The sequence below is a fragment of the Ctenopharyngodon idella genome, chromosome 10 (genome assembly GCF_019924925.1).
Source record: "Ctenopharyngodon idella isolate HZGC_01 chromosome 10, HZGC01, whole genome shotgun sequence".
NCBI classification, from domain to species: domain Eukaryota; kingdom Metazoa; phylum Chordata; class Actinopteri; order Cypriniformes; family Xenocyprididae; genus Ctenopharyngodon; species Ctenopharyngodon idella.
This window is the reverse complement of record NC_067229.1, coordinates 17,993,764-18,020,385: the sequence shown is the minus strand read 5'-3', so window position 1 is coordinate 18,020,385 and position 26,622 is coordinate 17,993,764. Positions and strand designations below refer to the sequence as shown.

Sequence of the window (26,622 nt, the reverse complement as noted above, 5' to 3'; positions counted from 1 at the left end):
GCCACGGGCAGCCACGGCGGGTCAGGTGCCACGGGCAGCCACGGCGGGTCAGGTGCCACGGGCAGCCACGGCGGGTCAGGTGCCACGGGCAGCCACGGCGGGTCAGGTGCCACGGGCAGCCACGGCGGGTCAGGTGCCACGGGCAGCCACGGCGGGTCAGGTGCCACGGGCAGCCACGGTAGGTCAGGTAGCTTGGGCGCCCACGGCAGGTCAGGGTCCGTAGCTGGCAGGGCGAGGAGCTCGGGTGGCGCCGGCAGGGCGAGGAGCTCGGGTGGCGCCGGCAGGGCGAGGAGCTCGGGTGGCGCCGGCAGGGCGAGGAGCTCGGGTGGCGCCGGCAGGGCGAGGAGCTCGGGGACGGCCTCCGTGGCCGTATCAGGAAGAGCGGGCTGCTCTGGGACGGCAGCGGACCGCTCTGGGACGGCCTCCGGGCTTACAACGGGCTCTGGGACGGCCTCCGGGCCTACAGCGGGCTCTGGGACGGCCTCCGGGCCTACAGCGGGCTCTGGGAAGGCCTCCGGGCCTTGAGGGATGGAGGAAGCCTTCTTCCTCCTCCTCCTCCGTTTACATGGTTGAGGCGGTGGCTCTATGCCCACCTCCTCTGAGGGCGCTGCAGCGGGCTCACGGGTTGGAGCGGACTCGCGGACTGGAGCTGGTTCTGGAGTGGACTCACTGGCTGGAACGACCCCTATGTTCCCAGACACTGGCGGGGCGGCCATCTTGCCCGTGGGCACTGGCAAATCGGCCATCTTGTCCATAGCATCCAGAGAATTTGAGTGCGTGGCAACCGGCGAGCTTGAGTGCGTGGCAACCGGCGAGCTTGAGTGCGTGGCAACCGGCGAGCTTGAGTGCGTGGCAACCGGCGAGCTTGAGTGCGTGGCAACCGGCGAGCTTGAGTGCGTGGCAACCGGCGAGCTTGAGTGCGTGGCAACCGGCGAGCTTGAGTGCGTGGCAACCGGCGGGCTTGAGTGCGAAGCGGCCGGCGGAGGCTTAGGAATGCCAGCCGCTCGTGCTGAAGTCAGCGGTGGATCAGCCACACTGGAACGCAACCCACACCCTTGGCGAAGTCTTCTGTAATAATGGATCCACATTCTGTCGACCCATCATTACAGAGTAGACAGGGCAAAGGCAGAGGCATAAACAGTAACAGGCAATGGTCGGGGCAGGCGGCAGACAAACAGAGTCAGGGTACAGGCAAGGATCAGGGCAGGCAGCAAACAATCACAGTCCAGGAAACAGGCAAAGATCAGGGTAGGCAGCAAAGGGTCGTAGGGAATAAACAGTTATGTCACGATCACTGTCTGTTCCTGTCAGTTCCTGGACTCCACTTCCCATAATCCTCCCTTCCAATCACATGCACCAATCAGTAACAGATAAACAGTCCACAGAAAAACGCTCAGAAATGATCACCTCGGCAAATCAAGACTTCGCCAAGGGTGTGTGTGTGTGTGTGTCTTAAATAGTCCAGGTAATGATCTGCAGGTGTGTGTGGCAATTGGTGATTGGTGCATGTGATTGGAAGGGAGGATTATGGGAAGTGGAGTCCAGGAACAAAGCAAGTAAGAATAAGTTATTTAAAAAGAGTAAGGTTTATGTATTACACAAGCTTAAATTGCAGTTAACCAGTTACCATAACCTTTATTTCATTCAAGTCAACTGAACATGATGGGGAAGCTTAAGTAAAAGTTAACTTTTTTTTACGTTGGATTTATGTGATTAAATTGGATGGAAATTTTATATGCAATTGAATTACATAAGTTTTAACTTTTGGGGTTAAATATTTTTTTGAGTGCAGTTGCACAGAGAGGGTTCGTTGTAACTGTGTTACAATGTGCCCCGCTATTAGAACTATGCTATTCTATACAGTTACGATATAATTGGAATAATTAACTTTTATGAATTTCTGTTGAGAAACTTTGGGAAAAAGGTGAATAAAGACTGAGAGGAAGAACCAGCATTTGTACTGTCTCGTCTATTTGTCTTGTGTTCTGTGAGAGCTGTGAGTGGAGGGAGAGGAGTGTTTTGTTCAGCTCTGTGTTTTTCTGAATGTTTGGATATGTTTCTTCATCTGTTTGGGTGTATTGTTTTGATCAGTGCTGTATAGCTGTGTTTTGCAGAGTGTTCATTGTCAAACTACAAAATTATTTAAATTTGAATTTCTAAAAAAATGCTATTATTTTATATGAAAAAAAAATTATTGTCTTTTATTAACAAAATATTTTAGTTTGTCATGTATATTTTTTAAATTAAGTCAGATAAAATTTTTAGCTGTCATATGGTCATGTTACAACGTGCCCCATCACATGTTACAATGTGCCCCACCTATGGGGCATGTTGTCACATTTCACTGCCCTTCTTTTGGGGTAAATAAAGAAAAAAGTATACACTGTATTAATGAAACAAAGCCACATATTTGTACCAGACATGTGTGAAATTAATGTGGAACATAAGAAATTCTCTGAACCCTAAGTACATTTACACAAACTGAGAAAGTCAAAAAGCGTTAGGTTGTGCCCCGCTCTCCCCTACCTATAAAGTAAGTACGTGTAAGTATAGGGGAACAATATGTAAAGTCTTGGGAATAAAGGGGTAACAACCAGGAAAATAACAAATTATTTATACTGTAAGTATTTTAGATCTAGGGGTACTTATACTATTATGATAGACAACAATCTTACGTTTGGGAGCAATTTAGCGAGAAAGTGCACTGATTAATGGGTTACTTCACCCAAAAATGAAAATTCTGTCATTTATTACTCACGCTCATGCCGTTCTAGACCCGTAAGACCTTCGTCAATCTTCGGAACACAAATTGAGATATTTTTGTTTAAATCCGATGGCTTCGTGAGGCCTACATAGGGAGCAATGACATTTCCTTTCCTAAGATCCATAAAGGTACTAAAAACATATTTAAATCAGTTCATGTGAGTACAGTGGTTCAATATTAATATTATAAAGCAACGAGAATATTTTTGGTTCGCCAAAAAAAAAAAAAAAAACTAATTATTTAGTGATTTCAAAACACTGCTTCAGGAAGCTTCGGAGCATTATGAATCAGCGTGTCGAATCCGCTGAGCCATCGGATTTAAACAAAAATATCCTAATTTGCGTTCCGGAGATCAACGAAGGTCTTACGGGTCTGGAACGGCATGAGGGTGAGTAATTAATGACAGAACTTTCATTTTTGGGTGAACTAACCCTTTAAGTTGTTTCAAGGCAAGTAGAAAGAACTACTGCAATCTTTTTTAATACATGGGGAAATACACTTTTGTTTCATGTAGTTACAGGGTAAGTATTACGGGCCGTAAATTAAAGTGGTGCTTGTTACACTCTTATTTCATGTAGTTACAGGGTAAGTAGGCTAATTAAAAAAAAACGCAAACAATCTGATATCACTTGGAAACCTTTATTTGAAAAACAACTTGTTTCAAAACAGATTTAAAGTTACAACACTTCTTATTCGTTTCTCTTGCCTGGCTTCCTCCTCCTCTTGATCCTCTTCTTCTTTTTCTTTCTTTCCACCGATGAATCTTAAGAGGGAATCCCATGTCATTTGCTATTCTGTATTAAAAGAAAATACAGTACACCGGGAAATGTGCTCACCGTTTACTCATCTTTTACCCTCATGCCATCTGAGATACGACTTTCCTTCTTAAGATGAACACAAACAAAAGTTTTTAGAAAAATAAATAATCTCTGGGAACGCTTTATAATGCAAGCTCATGTGTTCCTAAAAGTCGAAGCATCAAACAGCACATACAGCAATAACAACTGTAATCCATACGACCCCAACGGATGAATCAATGTCTTCTGAAGTGAAACGATACGTATTTGTAAGAAAAGTACCAAATATTTTTAAATTTTAAACTTTCGACCGACTGTCACTTGCGCGTGCATGAGAGGGTTGAGAGTTCATGCTTGATGTAACTTGAAGCGTGACGTAAGCCTGCCGAGAACTCAAGCGAAAAGTCACGCAGATGTCGGATGCCGTCAGTTTTTTTTTTTTTTTTTATTTTTTTTTTTTTTTAGTTTTTTTTTATTAATGCTCACAACAAAATACACAGAATAACAGATAATGATAATGATAAACAAACAAGACAGAATAACAGAGACGGCAGTTCTCGCGCGAGTTTCACGTGAATCTCCCGCGAGAACGTCATGAAAGCTTCACGTTTCTCATTACAATCAAAGAATATACACTAACAAGAAGCGACACTCAATAGAACGTTCCATTACAACACCGGCGCCCAGCAGCAGCCCTGCGTTTCCGCCATTTTGGGGTGAAAGCGAGTCGGCAGTCCACTAGTTTCTATGGTAATATAAGTTGCTTTGTTAAAAAAAAAAACGTACATTAAAGCTGAAATCGAACCTGAATGATGACAACACAGAATAAAATACTATCACTAGTGATCATCAAATCCTTTTTACAGTTTATTTACACGTTGTGTTCAAGTCTTCCACTTTTTTCACAAAACCTTTGCTCTCTAGAAACCCAGTCCATTTTGGGTTAAAATTCTTTGAAGTTCAAGTATTAGCATTATAAACACTTAATTAATACAACACAGGAAATTAAATTAAGGACATGCATAAGAAAAATTGGGAATGTTGGACAATAAATATATGAATATAACAGCTTGATTTTGCAGTGTTGTCTAATGTCCGTTAAAGCAAAAGTGTCCAAAAGTGGGAATTATGCGATAACGAACACAGCAATGCAACATGTATTATAAGATCATTATGTTTGTAGCGTGATCCATTAAAACGTACAATATATATATTCCAATTTAGAGATACTATCATTACTATTACTCCACTAGGTCTAAAATATATTGTTCGCTGCAAACATGATGATCTTAAATTTATTAATTATTAATTTACTATTAATAAATGTGTAAAGTTGCATAAAATGGAAATACTCAATAAGTAGGCTAACTACGTTACCTCAGATGGTTGAATGGTTGGATTCCACAACCGGTAAAATAAAACATATATAAGACAATACAACATTTACTGTAGGAGCCATACAATTTACTGGTGACTTAATTTAAAAAAAACTGTTCTATTGCACTTCTGATTTGGCAGTGAAATTCGCCGATTTTGGGTGCGTAAGATGTGAAGGATTCTATGGTCCAGTTAGTATTTTCACCCCATAATGGCCGCCGCGCTACAGGCGCGCCATCTAGTGGCTGTTACCCAAAAAGTATCAAAGTGTCGCCTCTTGGGTTCTAAGCTCTTTGTTACAATATGCTTCGTCGAACGCAAAGTGGACTCCCATGCAGGCGCTGGTGACAGTTGTTCGGAAGCGAAAAGATGAATAGCCTAAACCATGAGAAAATTTCTGGGTGTAGGCTACTGTATTTTCTTTTAATACAGAATAGCAATGGGATTCCTTCTGATTCATCAGTTGAGAAACAAGAGGAGGAGGAAGCCAAGCAAGAGAAACAACAACAACAACAACAACAACAACAACGAAAAAAGGACAAAACGTGTTACTTTCTGTCAGGACTTTAGAATTTGAAATGAAAAGTTGATATTAAAAAAATGAATAAATGAATAATAAGTGTTGCAGACCTGTTTTTTAATTAAGTTGTTTTTCAAATAAATGTTTCGGAGTCAGTGATATTAGATTGTTTGCGTTTTTTTTTTTTTTATTTTTTTATTACTTACCCTGTAACTACATGAAATAAGAGTGTAACAAGCACCACTTTAATTTAAGGCCCGCAATGTCATACTTACCCTGTAACTACATGAAACAAAAGCATATTTCCCCATGTATTAAAAAAGATTGCAAAAGTTCTTTGCACTTTCTCGCTAAATTGCTCCCAAACATAAGATTGTTGTCTATCATAATAGTATAAATACCTCTTAGTTCTAAAATACTTACAGTATAAATAATTTGTTATTTTCCTGGTTGTTACCCCTTTATTCCCAAGACTTTACATATTGTTCCCCTATACTTACTTACTTTATAGGTACAATATAATTATCAAAAGTTACGCTGTAAATTCATTGTAATTATGCAGTACTTTCCGGGCTGTAATCTAAAGCGTTACCGTCTTTCTTTTCCCTCAAAAAAAATTGTTGTTAGCAACAAGAAAACTGATCAGTGACAGTGAATCTCATTCATAAATGTTTCTAGGCAGCTAGTAGTTGTTACGTGTGATAATCCAAACAGAGATGCTTGATGCAGAAGAACAATGATCTCACATTTAATAAAAAACAGTAACAATACAAATAAACACAAGGACAAAACTTCAACACAAAACAATGAACAGAAGATAACTGAGGGTTTATATAGGATGACAAGGGGCTAATGAGGAACAGCTGAAGGTGATAAGTTGTTACTGAGATTAACAAGGGTAGTTTGTTGGAAACAAACAAAATGGCAATGGAAACAAGGAACAGGAAGTAAATACACAGGAACTGAACACAGGCACATTAAGAAAAAGAATATCAAAATAAGAGTCCACGAACAAAGACACCTCCCTACCTCTATAGTCCACTTGAAAGAGTGAATAAAATGAGTGAAGGAATTCGAGGACTGCACTGGAAGTGCTGTGGATGCCATCTTCAAGATGCAGGAATTAATTTGGGTATTCTCTCACCTTTGTGTACATTTGTTGTACACTCATTACTGCGGTGCATTATGGGATTGAATGAGTGCATCAGGAAATGTCCACTATGATTTCAGACACCACTGCTAAATTGCTGCTCCCTCAAATAGTGCACTAAGTAAAAATAAAGACTCTGAGAGGAAATAAGTTGTTTTGTGTTTTGACTCTGGCTCGGAATTTGGATGCGGAGACGTCACTGACATGTTTGGACTGAACCGTATAAGGTCCAGTAACGTTACTCTACTTAGGCAATTGAACTGAAACTCAGAACCATGTGGGTGTTAGACACTGGATTTTAGCCCTTGCTTACTGCATATTTGTTTGGAAGATTCTTTTTTTTTTTTTTTTTTACTTAGAGGACATATAGACTTGTGCTGTTTCAGTTGGATTGCACGTCAGAACAAGTGAGTCTTTTTGTTTGGGGGCAGTTTTATATCTTGGCTCCTTAAAAACTTCAAGGTGCAATATGTAATATTTTCTGTCCGCTAGAGGTCGCTAGAGGCCTATTCAAAACAAAGGCGTAGCTTGATGACGCAAAGTTTGAGCGCGGAATCTTGGGACATGTGGTCTTCACCTCAACGGCTGGTAGAAAAGAATTGGGATAGGACTCGGGAAGAAATCGTGTTCATGGATGCGATTATTAACGTTACTGTAGTAAGAAGCAGCGCAGGACCGAGTGTTGTGGGAGCTGAACGAGGCCGCTGGAGCGATTGCGCAACACACGCCGCGAGCAGCGGAACTTTTATTATGCCGCAGTCGCCGGCGCTGCTTCCGCTTTTCCAGTCATGAGTATGAGGTAATGCAGCTCTGTTTATCATATTAGATACATTTGAGTGTGTTGAAAATGATGTTATAACATTACTCTGTGCGTTCGCTCGATGGCTGCTGTGAGACACTTGTTGCACACTGCAGTAAGCTATATTGATTTTACAATATCATATGAAATGCTGGATGGCTTGTGTTGATAAATGCAATTAATTTTAAAACGTATTGTATGATGGAGTTTCTGTATTACTGTTACTAAAAATAAAGTTGCATCTGATTATGCTGTGTTAGCTACTTCACAAAATAGTTTTTTTCTCTGAAGCATGGCAAAGCATGGTACTCGCAAAAAATCAAGAAAATTAGATTTAAACAATGAGACTAACGTTAAACGTGTTGAGCTATATAACAATAATTAGTTCTGTCTATAAATATATCAAAAAAAGTTGTTCCCTTGCCTATTAAAACATATAAATATTAAAGCGTCTTTGGTGTTTCCATGGTTTCTACAAAATAAAACTGGAAACCGAGGGTAACGCGGGTATGACGCAATTGACAGGTGACTCCTCACACATCCCGGAGCCTTGGTTAAAATTGCAATTTTCTTTCGATTTACAAATAGTTGCAAACATTTGGGATATTGTAAGTACTCAAGTGAACAAAATATATAATACTGGCCTAGTGGTTTTTGGATATTTTACTGCCAAATTCTCACATATTGCACCTTTAACTAATTTAAATTATTTTCTCTGTGAGAATTATAATTACATTCTTTCCTACAAAACAGCCAGTCTGTCAAACGTGGCAACAACTTATTAATCATACTTACAGGTTGTGATTCAGAGGAGGAATAAGCTGGTCCAAATAAACTGGGTACTGACCCATCCTTCAATAACAACCGGCTTGCGAATCCCTCGTTGAACGCATTTAGGTTGAAGAAGCAGTCGTCAGTAAAATGACAAGAACACACAGCACAAGGTTCGGGTTTCAAGTTTTCCCTGGTGTCTGCGCGCGCAATAAGTGAGCTAATGTTTCGTTGTGACGTCATAACGAAACTGCTTGGGATTTGTTTGACAAACGACTCGTTTAATTGACTCAGAGTCGACTCTTACTTTTGAGAGACAATAACTTAATATACGGTGCACTTTCAGATTTAAAACTTTGCAGGATGTTTTCATTCATTTAGAGCCATGTTACACACTGCATGAAAGGTAATTTTCAAAAATCCATAATAGGGGCACTTTAATATTTAAAAACATTTGTGTGCTGCTACGTGTCCCTGTGTGTGTAACAAGCAGAGTGTATGTGCGCTGTGCACCCGACTATAGTCGCATATTACTAATGCGTCCTTTAAATAAAAAAATAAAAAAATTACTGCACTACTGACTTTAGACCAGGTTTTTGTTGATCAGTGGCACAGTCGTTTTCAGTTGCCTCAAAATAGCAACATGCCAACAATGCGCCTGAACACCAGGACCAGCGAACAGATGGGCGCAGATGGGCGCAAGTGCATTTGTTATTTAAACAACATGGCGCTAGACGTGAAAATGATAACTGTGTCGGACTGAAACTAGCAAAAAACACTTGCGTCGCGGCTGGCGTCGCGTTGCGCCAGATAGGGCCTATTAACGCTTATAATACCAATGTTTTAACATTTCATAGTGCTTACACTGCAAATCTATTTTAATAAATTATTTATTAATGTGTCATAAACATATAGATTTTAATGAGAGATAATAAAAAATTCAATGGTGTGTGTGTGCACACTGCAATTTTAGAGTCCAAATTATTTATTAAAATATATATTTTGTATAAAATAAAAAAGTTTTTAGTGCCATACATTTGCTTCACAGTAAACTTAAACTTCTATAACTTTTTTACACTTTCATGTTTTGAAGTGTTTCCATTTCTTCTTTAAAACGAGACCAAACTTAGGCCTGTTAAAGATCCCAGGTGTGACCATTTAATTTTATAAAACCTATGAACAAAAAACAACAACAACAAAAAAACTATACATTCATTTGCAATGAAGACAAGCAAGTTTTGTACTAACCACAATGAGCTAGTGGTGTATCGGCTGCAGAGAGCAATAAACCACCAACAGCCAAGCAACACTTAGAAACCAAACCCTATGCAGAAAATGTCAAACTAAAAATTCAGTTTTTCTATTTAGCTTTTTTCATGTTAGCAAATTTGCATGTTTATGGATCTATGCAGTTCATTGTAAAATAACAAATTTCAAAGTTTGATTTTTGATACTTGTGTATGATAAACAATTTGGTTCTATGTTGGGTTGCCACAAGATGTCCAATGTAAAATCTGGGTTCTGAAGTAAGTACCAGAAAACAACTGATAACTAACTATGTGCCATATAACCATACAAAAATAGTTCATAGCACTGAAAGCTAATTAAATTGCAAAATAACTACAAGATGTGGTCAGTGAAACATGACCACATCAACTTCCTCTTGATGTGGCTGAAATTCCCCTCTTGAAAGTTCTGGGGTAAAGTTTCCTCTCAGTCACAGCAGAAATCCAGACTGCATCATGTTGAAGTGTTTTAACATCATGAAGATCATGCAGCTTCATCTCTGTGAGTTTATTGTATTTCGTGAATGTTTTTGTATGAGCTTTGTAAACTAAATTGATTTCTGATGTTTAATGGTGCAGTCTAAATATGTGTATGTGTGGTGTTTATTTTACAGATCTGCTTATATGGTGTGAAGCTGCAGAGACTTTAACAGATCAACTAACAGATTTAGGTCAAAATGTGACTATAAACTGTGATCTTGATGAAAATGAGGTTTATTGGTTATTACTAAAACTTCCACATTCTCCAGTTCTGATATTACTCTCTACCACACCTTCAACTACTTTTCACTACAATCTAACCTTTCAGCAAAAATATTTAGTGCAAAGTAAACACAATCTCCTCATAAAAAATGTCACCATTGATGAGTTAGGAGTTTATTACTGCGTGACCACCAAAGACATACAACCAAAATACAGCGACGGCACAAGACTGCACATCATTGGTAAGTGATCAGTCAGTGATCAAGTTAAATATCATTGTTAGACACAAAATGTAAAAAATGTTAAACCCCTTCAGTGTTTGTACAGTACCAACTTCAACTCCAGAGTTCCAGAATCATACAGCGGTGAAGTGCATTGAGAAGAATCAGACACATTGGCTGGTTATTATCCTCATATCTGCTCTGTTGAACGCTGTTCTGATCATTGTGATCACGGGTGAGTTCTTTGATAGGATTGTGTTGTTCTATCTTTGAAAAAGGGAAGACTTAATGTTTAATCTGAATTCACTGTCGCTTTAAAGGACTGGTAAAGGTGTTTGTTCTTGGAAGCAAGAGAACCAGAGACAACTTGAAACAATCTCAAGATACAAACTTACAACAGCCTCAAGTCATGGATCCTGAACAGCCACAAGACTTAACTCATGTGCAGGTAAAACTATTATGATTAATACAATCAAAATGAGTTAAGACACTAATATGCACCCTTTAAAAGGATAGTTTGATAGTTTAATGAAAATTGTCCCTCGTGTCATTCCAAACCTGTATTTATTTATTCATTCTGTGTAACAAAAATAAGATATTTTCGGAGAACAGCTGTTTTTGTCTATACAATGAAAGTCAGTGGGGTCCAAAACAACACTGGACACACTGGCTTTTACTGTATGGATAAAACAGTCGTTATCCAAACATATTCAATATCTTATTTTGTGTTCATCAAAAAAAAGTCAGAATTTTCATTGCTGGGTGAACTATTCCTTTAAGGTGTGTGTTACCACAGCTTTAGTATATGTTTTCAACTGCATCCCTTTAAAGATCTAATATGCACTCTTCATGGGGTACAATTTGAGGTACCTGTTGTACACTCTTAAAAATAAAGGTTTCAAAAGAGTTTTTTTTATTTTTTTATAGCGATGTCACATAAGATCCATTTTTGATTTGCCAAAGATCCTTTCAGTTATCAGTTCTTAAAATAATAATGTTGTAATGCATGAAGAACATTATAATAATCTTTCCAGTATTAAGAACCTTTTTGTGGAATGGAAAGATTCCATGGATGTTCAAGATTCTTCATGGAACTATTGATGCCAATAAAGAACCTTTGTTTTTAAAGTTAAAGCTGTTATTCTTTCAGTCAGTGCAAATTGTTTGGATTATGTGTTACATAAAACTGTAACACATCTGCATTGAGATTAAATTGTATTATTGATTGTTTTTTTCAGTACGCTACAGCAGACTTCTTCCACACCATGTAAAAGGTTTCAGCCCAGACAAATAAACAGCACATATGCACTTCTACAGCTGCCAGAATCAAGAACACATAATCAAATCTGACACCATTTATTTTCTGTTCTCACTGTATTTGATCACATATTGCATAACTATATATAGATTTATTTAATCTGCATATTTAGCTCGCTAGTTGTTTTTTACCCCAAGGGTTGTGCAAGAGACTGTTTTGTTTAGAATAAGCATATTAAAGTGAATAGTAAGTTATGATTAATACTTGCTTATCTTGGATGTAATATAGTTAATATCTGTAATTACTTGTCATTTTAAATCTCAATGTTGTGATTTCATTGTTTTTAAGTGTGTACTCTTACATTGCTAGAAATATGTTGTAATGTTGATAAATTTCAATTTGATTTGTGATAAACAATAGCATTGAGTTTGCAGGCAGATGTTGAATGTGAATTATATAGACTGGAAGTCAAATAACAGAACAACCTAAAAATGTACAGTTTGCTTTAGAAATGTTTTGCTTGATATTCTTATTTGTGATAACTTGCTAATTGATGGTCATTCAGTATTCAGATATCTTTGTTTAAAGACTGATAAACATTAAACTGATTTCCGGTGCTAGTTTCATGTCTTTCTACTCTGGTTTCCCATCTACTCACATTAACTCATTTCAGTTCAATATGTATTTATTTGGTAAGTAGTCAATAAGTGGGATAATAAAAAAATAAAAAAAAAGTAAAAAATGTATTAAAGGTTTAAGTGAATAATTAAAAGTAGGAACGGTAAAATAATTTCTACTGCAGTTGTGAAGTAATCAATTTAAACTAAGAAAACGAAAAAGGTTTCTTGTCTTGTCACATTCAGTTATGAGTTACATGGATGAAATGTAAATTATACCATACAACAGTGAAAATTTTTAAAAAGTTGAGTTGTTTGCATCCGTGGATATTACTGTCGGTTGTTCAGCAATCCTCTCAAAAAAAGGTAAATATTAATGTTTAGCTGTTAATTTCCATGCACTCTTTCAGAAGTAAAACTAAAGCGTTGTGCTGGAATTCATACTCTTCTTCTGTACAGTAAGACCTGCCTTCTTTTATTTTATTGGTCATCTCACTCATTTTGACATTGACGAGCACTGTTAAGACGGTTGAGACAGAACAATTTTTTAACAAGCTTTTAAAACTTTTTGTCATCCAAATAACAAACAGAGATGCGTGTAATGGAGTGCAGCAGTCATCAGAGCAGCAACATATCAAATATTGAGGGACAATTTGGCCATTTCTGATTTTTGGGGAGATTTGTCCCTCTAAATGTCTATGGTGGTTATATATCTAACATACACTCTACATTTCATACAGTTATATGGATAATATCTTCTACATTTAAAATTTATAATAAACGACTGCCATACAAAGAGTCAAAAACATATCTTAGGCCTTGGCCTACCTAATGCAGAGGAAGCCGCCTCTTTTCCGAGTTGCGTAGTGGAAGCTATAGCATCAGAGTTAGAGCCCCCTCTTCTTTAGTTTAGTAGCATAAGCCTACACTACAGTGGAACAGGAGGAGAAGAGAGTCCTCTCGCGTACTGTGATATGATTCGCGAGTTGGGAGAGAATGGGTTTCTTGTTTTTGTTTTGTTTTGTTTTTTTAGTATAGTAGCCTATTTAAAAACGATTTAACCCTAATTTACTCATTCTACTCATTTAAATGATAGGATAAGACAAATAAAATGAGAAAATGTGAAATATATAATTTATTTTTCTTTCTTCATAGCTCCCACAAAATCATAAATGGCTTGGGTCCCCCCCCCAAACTCCGCACATGGTTTAAATTTAGTGTGTTCATCACATAAAGATAATGTACGGCTTCAGAAGACTAGAAATGTAGCCCATGTAACCCCTCCTGTTCGAACTGCCTGCGCCTCTTGAGATCAGAGGAGTGAGGTCTTACCGGCCTACGTCTCTTACACCCACACATTACATGGAGGGAGAATGGTTTATGGTACTTAATTTATGATTTTATGTCTTTAGAGCTTGACCGTATAAATTAAACATGATTTTATTGTATGAAACAGAGCTGATCTTTAAAGTCTCATATTGTGTTCCACAGTAGAAAAAAAGTCATACATGTTTGGAACAACATGACAAAAATGTTGATATTGGGTGAACTGTCCATTTAAATTACTTATTTGTACTTTGAAATCTAAGAGGACCATGTGCATTATTTATGTGTGTTATGTGTTACAGTCGTCTTCGAGTTACAGTGTGTTACAAACATCTTTTTGAATAAACAAAAAACACTGGGTAAACAACCTCATGACTTTTTTTTGCAATTTGGTCACTGCACAGCTTTGCTCACCTGTGGCTTTAACACCTCGATATAGTAGTTTACCTCATATGAGCTATACACAGTAAGGTGTTGAGAAATGCTGTTGTAAAATGTTCCACTGGTCTTACACCTACAAGAAAAAAACCACAAAGGTCTCACCTACTTTAAAAGAGGAGGTGTAAACCAAGATTTCTGTTTAATTCATTTGTGCATCATATTATCACAGTTTTCTTAATCTCAAAAAGAAAAAAAGATTGTGTTAAATTGTTTCAAATGTTTTGTGCATTGAGAGAAAAAAATGTTTACATGTATATATCACATTTAGCCCATACATAGTCCAGGGCCCATATGTATAAAACTTCTCAGAAATGCTCTTAAGAATAGTCTTAAGTTTTGACTTAAGTGTCAAATTCTTAGTAAAGAGTAGGACTTTTCTAAGAGTAAAATTCTTTCATAAAGAAGCTAAAAGCAACTTTTAGTAAAGTATAAGACTGATTCTTAAGTGCTGACTTAAGTGTTGTGAACTAAGGACTACAATGATGTCAACTCAAAATGGCCACCCTTAACCTCTGAATCAGCCAATAGCGAGTCTACAAGGGTGAAGTCACAGCAGCACAACACCAATAATTTAATGTTATTATAAAAAAAAAATAATTTAAAAAGACACTGAAACGTTTTAATATTTTAATTTATTTTTAAAAATTGCATTGCATTGTGCAAAATTATCACAAATTATTATTGATGGTGTGGAATCTTTTTCTATTGATATATGTCTCCTCATTTACAATTGGAGCAATAATGTGAACATGAGTTCCATCAACGGCTCCAACAACTCCAGGGAAGCCCACAGTCAACATAAAAGTGACTTGCTTTTGCTGCATGGTTTGATGGTCAGTTGGAAAGTCAATGAACTGCCATAGAGTAGTGGCCAAATGTGATGTCCAGCCATATGAAAATTGACATCTTCAACCTTAATTCAGATATTTTAAAAAATGTGTTAAAAGATGTAAGCATATCGTGTAGCTGTGCTTGGAGTCAATTGTTTCATGTGTGATCATGAAATGAAATTTCAAATGATTTCAAATTATTTTTGGCCAGGCTGTCATCCAAAGTAATTATGAACACATGCAAAAACAAGAGAGAACCAAAGAAATATTAAAAACTGATTATGTTGTAGTCATTGTCATATTTTAAAACACTTAAATGATATAAACACAAAAATAAAAATATTTCCTCATATTTTGATGATTTAAGCAAAATTGTAGGGTCATTTAAAAAAAAAAAAAAAACCTTTGCACATCAATTTTGGCCTCTATGTTTGGTGTGGTAAGTTTACACAATACTAAAGAGCTCAAAAGAATATCACTGCAATGAAGGTTTATGACTGGGCAAGCGCTTTAGGACTGCGTTTATATTAGAAAAGCTTTCCAGCACTGGAGAGAGCTAAGCGGGAAGGCCTGAAAACAGACGCGGAGGCTGCTTTGATTCTTAATCATGTAAGTAACACTGGGTTTTGATTGTCTGGAGCTGCTGTTCTGTTGGCGATTAACAAGAAACTCTTGTTTGTATTTACGTTCATTTTTTGTACTGTTGTGTACTGTACATTCATTTTTTGTGCTTCCTTGTCGTTCGTTCATCATTTGCGCTTTATTATTCGTGAAGCGTTTTGTTGCGTGTCAGCTGTGATAAACAGACATCCACTCGCATTGCGTGTGTAACAGTGGCCAAATAGTGAGAGTTTTGCAGTTAAACTACTGCACACTGACAACAGCTAGAGAATGAGGTGCTTAGCATCATTGTCAGTGCATGCGCCTCGCATGACAGCAGTGATCGGGCCGGAGTTCGAGACTGACTTGGAGCAGGGTGGTTAGTATTGGAGTGTGAGTTTTGGAGGCGGAGCAATGAAGAGAGGGCTGGGTTTGTTTGGGTTAATTTCAAATATCAACAGTGTTCAACAACAAATTTGAGAAATCGCATACAGAACCTTTAAATGTATTAAAATGCATTAAAAATATTAATTAAATTTATTACATTTATTTAAAGTTATTACATTTCTTATTAGGTCAGTTACAAAAAGAATTGACAATCAAGTTTATATCATTTTATCAACTCCATGTCATCATATAACTCCAATACATCATATCTTTATTGGAATGCGTGTGTCTCCTCTTCTTTGCTGCCATCTTGTTACTCCTAACTAGGTTAAGAGACCTCTCCAGCTCTCTTAAATAATTTAGGAGCTATGACCTAGTCTTGACACTTAAGAATAAGTATGATTCATAAAGGTTCCTAAGTCTAAGAATAAGAGTAAAATTACGTCATTCTTAGAATTTTGACACACTTAAGACTAAAATTTTACTCTGAGAGGCTTTATACATACGGGCCCTGGTTAGGAGACTCTCCAGTACTCATAAATCATTTTGGAGCTGAGACCTAGTCCTAACACTTATTATTAAGTGTAGGAATAAGAGCAAAATGAAAATTATTAGAACTTTGACACACTTAAGACTGATGCATGGTTTTATGCATATGTTCCCAGGGCCTGTATATATAAAACTTCTCAGAAATGCTCTTAAGAATTGACTTAAGCTTTGACTTAAGTGTCAAAAAAATTCTTAGTAAAAAGTAGGACTTTTCTAAGAGTAGGAGACCTTTTTAAAGAGGCTAAAATCAACTTTGTTGTGCCACTTCAGTGATGCAAACTGAGGACTTTTATTGTTTCATCAACTCCCTGTCATCATTTAACTCCAATACATTATATTTCTGTTGGAAAGTGTGTGGTCTCCTCCTCCCTGCTTCCATCTTGTTACTCCTAACTAGGTTAGGATACCTCTCCTGGTGTCTTAAATAATTTAGGAGCTGAGACCTAGTCTTTTCAATTAGACAACGTTATGAATCATACTTATTCTTAAGTCAAGGAATAAATTACGACACACTTAACCCTCATGCGGTGTTCGGGTCATTATGACCCGAAGAAGATTTTCTTTTTCCCATGAAATCGGACCTTCGCATGTGTGGATACATGCATACACGTTCATATACACAAACATACTATTTTGAGTATTACAGGCTTTCTTTTACACAGAGATGAACTTCATCCTCAAATCAGTGAGGCTCAGATCAATGAGGCCTATGATTAATCAGTTTCAAAAATAAATACAAAACCTGTCCTAATTTAAAGAAAACAAGTTGACAAAAAGATTGAATCCAGTATTTGGTAATAAAATAGTGTAACAATTGATTTATAAGTTATTTTTCTGCAGGCCGGTCATTTTTCACCGGGAACACAAGTATGATTTTGTGCCATTTTGTAATAAATAAAAACAAAATAAAAACATTTCAAAACAATTTTTATATTTAAACAATAAAGCACACTAGTGTGATAAACTGTGCAAATTTTTTTCATATTTTGTGCAAAATTGATAAAATTATCCACAAAAAACACTTTTTCAGTCAAAAACTGAGGTACATGAGCTCAGATAAATAAGGCCTATGAACAATCAGTTCCAATAATAAACACAAAACCTGTCCTAATTGAAAGAAAACAAGCTGACAAAAAGATTGAATTCAATATTTGGTGATAAGGTAGTATAACGAGAGATTTATAAGTAATTTTTTGCAGGCCAGTCATTTTTGACTGGGAACACCACAAGTGTGATAGGGTTTTCAACACAGCACAAGGGTTAAGACTAAAACTTTACTCTGAGGGCTTTATACATATGGCCCCAGGTTATTGCTGACATCAAAATGTAATCTTTTGTGTATCTGACTGCAAGTATTGCCTTTATTATGTAAGTTATGATGTTAAAGCATTAATAGCCGCCGAATATTGCAAAATGTCAATATTACAGGAAAAGGGGTTAACATATTTACATGACCACATGCACTGTCAGCTTATTAACCATATTTGGGTAAAGAATGTGAATGCAAATGTTTGCACACTCAATTCAATGTATTTGTTTTTACAATAAACATTGTTTTAAATGGTTTTACAAAGAAAAACCTTACAAACATCCTAATCAACAATGACACTACACATTACGTAACTTTTCAGTTATTAAAATTTATGTAATTATGTGCTGAATCATATTTATATTTTTGTTTTAGGAAGATACTCACAGAAATTAGTAATTAATAAATAAATAAAATAAAATAAATACAATTTTCATTACATGGTCCCTAAGCATTTGTTTGTAAACAGTAACAGTCTGTCTATTCTGTTTTATGTCCAGTAGATCCTAAATGAATCACCAAGGTTACTAAACAGATAAGCTACGATTCTGTACACATGAAAATAGCCAAACAGCGTAGATCATTCACAAAATCATACACAAAGGAATGCGCATACTCGGACATACAGTGGGTACGGAAAGTATTCAGACCCCCTTAAATTTTTCACTCTTTGTTATATTGCAGCCATTTGCTAAAATCATTTAAGTTAATTTTTTTCTCTCATTAATATACACACAGCACCCCATATTGACAGAAAAACACAGAATTGTTGACATTTTTGCGGATTTATTAAAAAAGAAAAACTGAAATATCACATGGTCCTAAGTATTCAGACCCTTTGCTGTGACACTCATATATTTAACTCAGGTGCTGTCCATTTCTTCTGATCATCCTTGAGATGGTTCTACACCTTCATTTGAGTCCAGCTGTGTTTGATTATACTGATTGGACTTGATTAGGAAAGCCACACACCTGTCTATATAAGACCTTACAGCTCACAGTGCATGTCAGAGCAAATGAGAGTCATGAGGTCAAAGGAACTGCCTGAAGAGCTCAGAGACAGAATTGTGGCAAGGCACAGATCTGGCCAAGGTTACAAAAAAATTTCTGCTGCACTTAAGGTTCCTAAGAGCACAATGGCCTCCATAATCCTTAAATGGAAGACGTTTGGGACGACCAGAACCCTTCCTAGAGCTGGCCGTCCGGCCAAACTGAGCTATCGGGGGAGAAGAGCCTTGGTGAGAGAGGTAAAGAAGAACCCAAAGATCACTGTGGCTGAGCTCCAGAGATGCAGTCGGGAGATGGGAGAAAGTTGTAGAAAGTCAACCATCACTGCAGCCCTCCACCAGTCGGGGCTTTATGGCAGAGTGGCCCGACGGAAGCCTCTCCTCAGTGCAAGACACATGAAAGCCCGCATGGAGGACTCCAAGATGGTGAGAAATAAGATTCTCTGGTCTGATGAGACCAAGATAGAACTTTTTGGCCTTAATTCTAAGCGGTATGTGTGGAGAAAACCAGGCACTGCTCATCACCTGTCCAATACAGTCCCAACAGTGAAGCATGGTGGTGGCAGCATCATGCTGTGGGGGTGTTTTTCAGCTGCAGGGACAGGACGACTGGTTGCAATCGAGGGAAAGATGAATGCGGCCAAGTACAGGGATATCCTGGACGAAAACCTTCTCCAGAGTGCTCAGGACCTCAGACTGGGCCGAAGGTTTACCTTCCAACAAGACAATGACCCTAAGCACACAGCTAAAATAATGAAGGAGTGGCTTCACAACAACTCCGTGACTGTTCTTGAATGGCCCAGCCAGAGCCCTGACTTAAACCCAATTGAGCATCTCTGGAGAGACCTAAAAATGGCTGTCCACCAACGTTTACCATCCAACCTGACAGAACTGGAGAGGATCTGCAAGGAGGAATGGCAGAGGATCCCCAAATCCAGGTGTGAAAAACTTGTTGCATCTTTCCCAAAAAGACTCATGGCTGTATTAGATAAAAAGGGTGCTTCTACTAAATACTGAGCAAAGGGTCTGAATACTTAGGACCATGTGATATTTCAGTTTTTTTTTTTAATAAATCTGCAAAAATGTCAACAATTCTGTGTTTTTCTGTCAATATGGGGTGCTGTGTGTACATTAATGAGGAAAAAAAAAATGAACTTAAATGATTTTAGCAAATGGCTGCAATATAACAAAGAGTGAAAAATTTAAGGGGGTCTGAATACTTTCCGTACCCACTGTATAAACCAATGAATTTGGGTGTAGGCAGAGAGACACGTGTTGCCCCACCCAATTGGACACCCATCCAGGTGCCCAAATAAGATCCTTTGGCCAAAATTCTCTGATCTCTGAACAGTGCCCGCCCCTGTCTTTACAGGTGAACAAGCCACTTTTGCTCCACATTCCAAACAGATATGTGCTGCAAAAGTGAGAGAATGTGGAACTTGTTAGCGAAAATCAGCATTTAAGATTTGTAACAGCAGATTCATACAGTTTTAGTTATGGACTTTTCGTGCCAAAAAATATCAAAGAAAATAAATGTATTTGTGAGAAACATTCCACAGGTGCATTCACAAACTGATTTACAAATGTACAAAATTTGTCCAATTTACTGATACGCATGCGTGACTATTCTGTACAACTACAAATTCTGCTGTCACAAGTGCTCAGGTGTTTTGCTCCAGTAATACCTTCATAGAAAATGCACCAGGTTTCGAAACAAATGCTGAAATGAGCCAAGTGAGAAAAGCCTCTAATTTTAACCCACCCTAAGATTAATTCAAACAACAAATATAGTATATCACTTGTAATTAGTAAACCATGTTTGACCTTGTAAACCACTTTGCTTTCTAAGTTTTACACAAGTAGTCCCTGTAAACCGGTGTGTACCTACAAACCATGATTTGTCTGTCCCTGTATGCCTGAAAAAACAGGTGTCATATTTCGATGAATTTGTGGACAGAACTACATTTTTAAGTGAGATGTATCTTAGTGAGGCCAAATAACAATGTTTGATATATGTCTGTTTTATTTGCAGGATGTAGGAAAAGGGGTGTCCCTCTAAACCACAGTTTTTACATGATGTCCTCATAAACACTATATACCTGTATGTGTGTGTGTGTGTGTGTGTGTTGCGTTGTTTATTTCACAGATCTACTCGTATGGTGTCAAGCTGCAGAGACTATAACAGATCAACTAACAGATTTGGGTCAAAATGTGACTATAAACTGTGATCTTGATGTAAATGAGGTTAACTGGTTATTACTGAAACTACCAGTTCTGATATTACGCTCTTCCACAACTTCAGCTACTTTTTACTACAGTGAAACTTTTAGGTAGAAATATTTATTGCAAAGTAAACATCATCTGTTAATAAATAATGTCACTATTGATGATTTAGGACTTTATTACTGTGTGACCACAGACGCACCTCCAAAATACAGCAATGGCACCAAACTACACATCATTGGTAAGTGATTATTCAGTGATCATATCGATGTGATACAACAATTTATTATACACGGCATCCTTTTATAGACCATTATGTAAAGTAAACATTTCAGTGCACAGTGCTGAATATATTATATGTAATATAGAACCAACGAAGAAAACTGAAGAATATAGAACTGAAGAGATCCAGAATCATACAGCGGTAAAGCACACTGAGAAGAATCAGACACACTGGCAGATTATTATCTTCATATCTGCTTTCATAAATGATCTTCTGATCATTGTGATCATAGGTGAGCTCTTTGATGAAATTATACATGTATAGATCCAATTGGGGACATTGACTTAGATTTTTATCATAATATCTATATGCTATTTTTTTTTTTTTTTTTTTTTTAACAGCTCTTACAGTTACAGCTCTTTATAGTGACTATATTGTTATGTTACAAAAAGAACAAAAACATGAAATGTGGGTAAATAAATAATATGTTTTTGGATAAACTACTCATTTAATGTCAAATCTGTCTAAATTCACTTTGTCACTTTTAAGGACTATTAAAGGTGTTTGTTCATGCAAGAAACTGGACGACTTGAAACAATTTCAAGATACAAACCTAAAGAATCTTCAAGATATGGATTTTGAACAACCTCAAGACTCAACACAAACACTGATATATTACATGAAAATATAAAAACATAATATGTCTCAATGTTTAAGTGTGTGTTTATATGCTGTATATGCTGCTATATGCAAGTAAATATAAAATACATAATACCTAATTATGAATGTGAGATTACTATTCTGTTTTAGAATCAATATGGCCAGAAATAATGATATTTTCATGTCTTCTGCTGGCCTTGTTTTATGCTTTTGTAATTTGTTTATTTCTGTTTTAAGTTTCAGTCTAAACAAACAAACAAACAAAAAAATAAGCCACAGCACAAAAGAAATATCTCCTGACCACAAGAGAGCAGTGTTGAGATAGAAAACCAAGATTTTTTTTTTTTTTTTTTTTTTTTTTTTTTTTTAAATATGAAACATATGCAATACATGTTGAAATTAAAATCAGTTTGTATTTTGTGGTGTGTGAACCTTCATCGTATGTGCTTTAAAAACACAAGGTCCTGTGTATGTCCTAAATCTGTCTTTGTCTATTTGTTAAATTAGGTCACATTAAAACTTTTATTTTAATTTACAACCCCAATTCCAGAAAAGTTGGGACATTTTGTAAAATGCAATAAAATCAAGAATCTGTGATTTGTTAATTCTCTTGAACCTTTATTGAACTGACAAAAGTACAAAGAAAAGATTTCCAAAGTTTTCACTGAACAACTTTATTTTATTTTGTAAGTATAAACAAATTTTGATTTTGATAGCTGCAACACACTGCAGAAAAGTTGGGACAGAGGCATGTTTACCACTGTCACATCGCCTTTCCTTTAAATTACAATTTTTAATCGAACTGAGGATACTAATTGTTGCAGTTTTGCAAGTGAAATTTTTACCCAATCTCGCCTGATATAAGACATCTGCACAACAGTCTGTTGTCATCGTTGTCTGATTCTCTTTTTCATGACATTTTCAATAAGAGACAGATCTGGACTGCAGACAGGCAGTCAAGCACTTTCTTTTTATGGTGTAGAGTGTCTAGAAACCACTCTCATGTATCACGTACAGAATGAGGCCTGGCATTGTCTTGATTCCCAGGAAAGATGTCATCTTGATGGCAATTTATGTCTCTGTACAATCCAAATATATGCCTCCATGTTAATGGTACCTTCACACAAATGCAAGTCACCCATAATACAATCCAAATATATGCCTCCATGTTAATGGTACCTTCACACATATGCAAGTCACCCATGCCTTTTACACTGCTTTTGCACCTGTCGCTAATTAAGGTCTGGATGGTCTCTTTCGTCTTTGGGACTGAAAACTCGATCAGTTTTTTTTCCAAAAACAAGCTGAAACATGGACTCATCTGACCACAGCACACATCTTCACTGTCTTTTAGACCATCTGAGATGAGCTCGGGCCCAGAGAACTCGGCAGCATCTCTGCATAGAACAGATGTGTAGATTTCTCCTTGTGTAACAGAGATTCGAGTTGCATTTCTTGATGCAGTGTCAGTCTGTTCAATGACAACAGTTTTCCAATGTACTCCCGAGCCCATGTGGCTGTATTTGACACAGTGCATGACGGTTTCTAAAGCAATGTCATCTGAGGGCTCAAAGGTCATGCATATTCAAAGGAGGTGTCCTATACCTTGCCCTATACAGACTGAGATTCCTCTGGATTCCCTGAATCTTTTAAAAATATTATGTATGGTATATGGAGAAAGACAAATTCTTTGCAATCTTGCATTGAGAAATGTGATTTTTGAATTGTTTGACAATTCCCTCATCATTTCGCACAAATTGGTGAGCCATGATCCATCTTTTCTTGCAAAGTGTGAGAAGCTCTTTTAGACCCAAACACGATACCCTCACCTATTACCACTTCACCTGCTAACTGTGGACTGTTTATATAATCTTTTCACTTTTATTTGGCTTCTGTCCCAACTTTTTTGGAGTGTGTTGCAGCCATCAAAATTAAAATTTGTTTATATTCACAAAATACAATTATGTTGATCAGTGAGAACATTGGAAATCTTCTCTTTGTACTTTTGTCAGTTAAAAAAAAAAAAGGTTAAAGAGAATTAACAAATCACAGCCTGTTTAATTCCAAAGGTCATAAAAATGGTGGATAAGGTCATTAAAAAAATTTGAAGTTTAAAAAGTGAACAAGAAAACAACAACTTGAAATTATAAGTAGACACCATATGATATGACACCTTTCATTAGTTGAAAAGTTTTTAAAAACTCAAATACCCTTCTCTCCCTCCTACCTTTTGTTATTGTTGTTTTTGACCACCAGAGGACAGCAATGACCCACAATAGGACACTTAAATGTGTCTCACTTTAACAATTTGCTTGTGCTATATTATTTAAAAATAGATTCCACTTGTTAGAACTGTGGCACTGTGGATTGTTAACATGTAAGAGATGAAGAATCATTCTTTATAACTTACTTTAGACTGTTGTACAAGTTGCAGGATTGACCACATAAAATTTGTATCTTAAGTTAAGTGCTAATGGACAAGGTGTTTTCAACTGCTTCTTGAAGGTTGGGATGGTCAAAACAGATCAGATTAAGGTTCCCACCATAGAGAGAAAAACACACACACACACACACACACACACTAGAATTTAAAGGTACAAAATGTAAGATTTATGTCCGCTAGAGGTCACTAGAGGCCTATTCAAAACAAAGGCGTAGCTTGATGATGGCAAGTTTGAGTGCGGAATCGTGGGACATGTGGTCTTTACATCACAGTCGGTGGAAACAATCGGGATAGGACTCAGGAAGAAATCATGTTCATGGATGTGATTATTAATGTTACTGTAGTATGAAGCTGTCAGGATCACCAGTTGGAGTGCCCTGGTTAGCCACCAGAGGGCACTCCACCCCGGACAATTGCCTCACCACTGCAGACTTCATTTCCCATAACCCACTTCCCGGACTCATTATCACTCATTGTACTCAGCTGTTGTCACTTATGTTATTAGTGTCTGTCTATTTATACCCTGTTGTTTCAGTCATTTGGGTTGAGTCTTAATCTATGTTACTTGCATTTGGAATTCCTGTTTCTCTGTTTTGGTTTTTGGTTTTCTTGTTTCTTGTATGGACTGAATTTATGGTTTTGACCCTTTGCCTGGATGACTACGATTTTGGATTACCTTTATTAAAGCTGCAATTGAATCTAACCTTCTTGTCTCTGTGCCATCCGTGACAGAAGCAGAGCAGGACCGAGTGTTGTGGGAGCTGAACGAGGCCGCTGGAGCGATTGCGCAACACACGCCACGAGCAGCGGGACTTTTATTATGCCACAGTCGCCGGCGCCGCTTCCGCTTTTCCGGTCATGATTATGAGGTAACACAGCTCTGTTTATCATATTAGATACATATGAGTGTGTTGAAAATGATGTTATAACGTTACTCTGTGCGTTCGCTCGGCGGCTGCTGTGAGACACTTGTTGCACACTGCAGTAAGATAGATCGATTTTAGAATATCATATTAAATGTTGGATGGCTTGTGTTGATAAATGGCATGCAATTAATTTTAAAACGTATGATGGAGAAAATTTTGTATTACTAAAAATAAAGCTGCATCTGATTATGCTATGTTAGCTACTTGACAAAAAAAGAGTTTTTCTCTGAGGCATGGTAAAACATGGTACTCACAAAAAATCAAGATTTAAACAATACTAAACTTGTTGAGCTATATAACAATAATTCATTTTCTGTCTATAAATGTAACCAAACAGTTGTTTCCTTGTCTATTAAAACATGTAATATATTAAAGCATCTTTTTCCATGGTTTTTACAAAATAAAACCGGAAACCAAGGGTAACGCAGGGGGACGCAATTGACAGGCGACTCCTCACACCGGAGCCTTGGTTAAAATTGCAATTTTCTCACGATTTACAAATAGTTGGAAACATTTGGGATATTGTAAGTACTCAAGTGAACAAAATAAATAACACTGGTCTAGTGGTTTTTGGATATTTTACTGCAAAATTCTTACATATTGCACCTTTAATGTAGATCATAAGCAGCCAAATTGCTTCTACTGCCAAAATACATACACAGAATGAAAACATAAAGCACAGGTGTCACGATCACCAGGGAGAGTGCCCATCATTGCCACCAGAGGGCACTCCATCCTGGACAACACACATCATTTGGACTCGATTTTCCCATCTACCCTCATACCCTGGACTGATCACCCTGCACCTGCTACCCATTATACAATCACTCACTCACACATAAAAGACCCTTGCACCCACACCTCCATGCAAAGTCATGTTTAGCCCCGTCTGACATTTCTGAGCATTTCCCTTGGATTCTGTATTCTTGTGTTTGACCTTGGACTATTACTCGTTTCTGATTCTCTGCTGCCTGCCTTGACCCTTGCCTCTTGCCTGTTCCTAGATTGTGTATGTTTGCTGCCTGCCCTGATCTCTGCCTGCCTTGGGAATCTGATTGTTTGCTGCCTACTCAGATCACTGCCTGTCACTGTTTCTGCCACTGACTCATCCTTACTATTGTCTGTCAACTTAAATTCAATAAAAGCTGCAGATGGATCCTCACTCCGTTGACCCAATCATTACAACAGGCACTAAAGTTACTGTGGTCTTGATTTGTGCTCCTTGTTCACAAGTATCTTTTTCGTCTTTCGGGACTGTTTTGTCTGATCGCGATTTCATTGAATCTGGTAAAGAAACTTTATATCATGTCTGACAAACATTTCAGAAAGTGTGCTGACCCGTGTCACAGGTTTTTGACACCCAGTGACACACACAATCTGTGCATTTTCTGTCTGGGAGAGTAGCACGCATGGACAGTACTTGAGGGCGCTGTCTG

The 26,622-nt window shown here is 37.4% G+C and overlaps 3 long non-coding RNA genes across 6 annotated transcripts in view; 2 read left to right on the top strand and 1 right to left on the bottom strand.

The window, feature by feature from the left end:
* The window catches only part of LOC127520150 (uncharacterized), a 170,834-nt gene that overhangs the window by 72,051 nt on the left and 72,161 nt on the right, over nt 1-26,622 (top strand). The gene's annotated exons all lie outside the window — the stretch shown is intronic.
* LOC127520152 (uncharacterized) lies at nt 2,780-13,867 on the top strand. Of its 3 annotated transcripts, none has more exons than XR_007932056.1 (5): nt 2,780-3,152; nt 10,079-10,408; nt 10,494-10,622; nt 10,708-10,835; nt 11,626-13,867. It is a non-coding gene; the product is annotated as an uncharacterized LOC127520152 (long non-coding RNA). The 3 variants fall into 3 exon arrangements; XR_007932055.1 differs by lacking the exon at nt 2,780-3,152 and adding an exon at nt 5,058-9,966 and having other exon boundaries at nt 10,483-10,622; XR_007932054.1 differs by lacking the exon at nt 2,780-3,152 and adding an exon at nt 5,063-9,966.
* On the bottom strand, nt 3,388-4,828 carry LOC127520156 (uncharacterized). Its single transcript, XR_007932060.1, has 2 exons — nt 3,601-4,828; nt 3,388-3,527 (listed from the first exon to the last, which is right to left on the bottom strand). It is a non-coding gene; the product is annotated as an uncharacterized LOC127520156 (long non-coding RNA).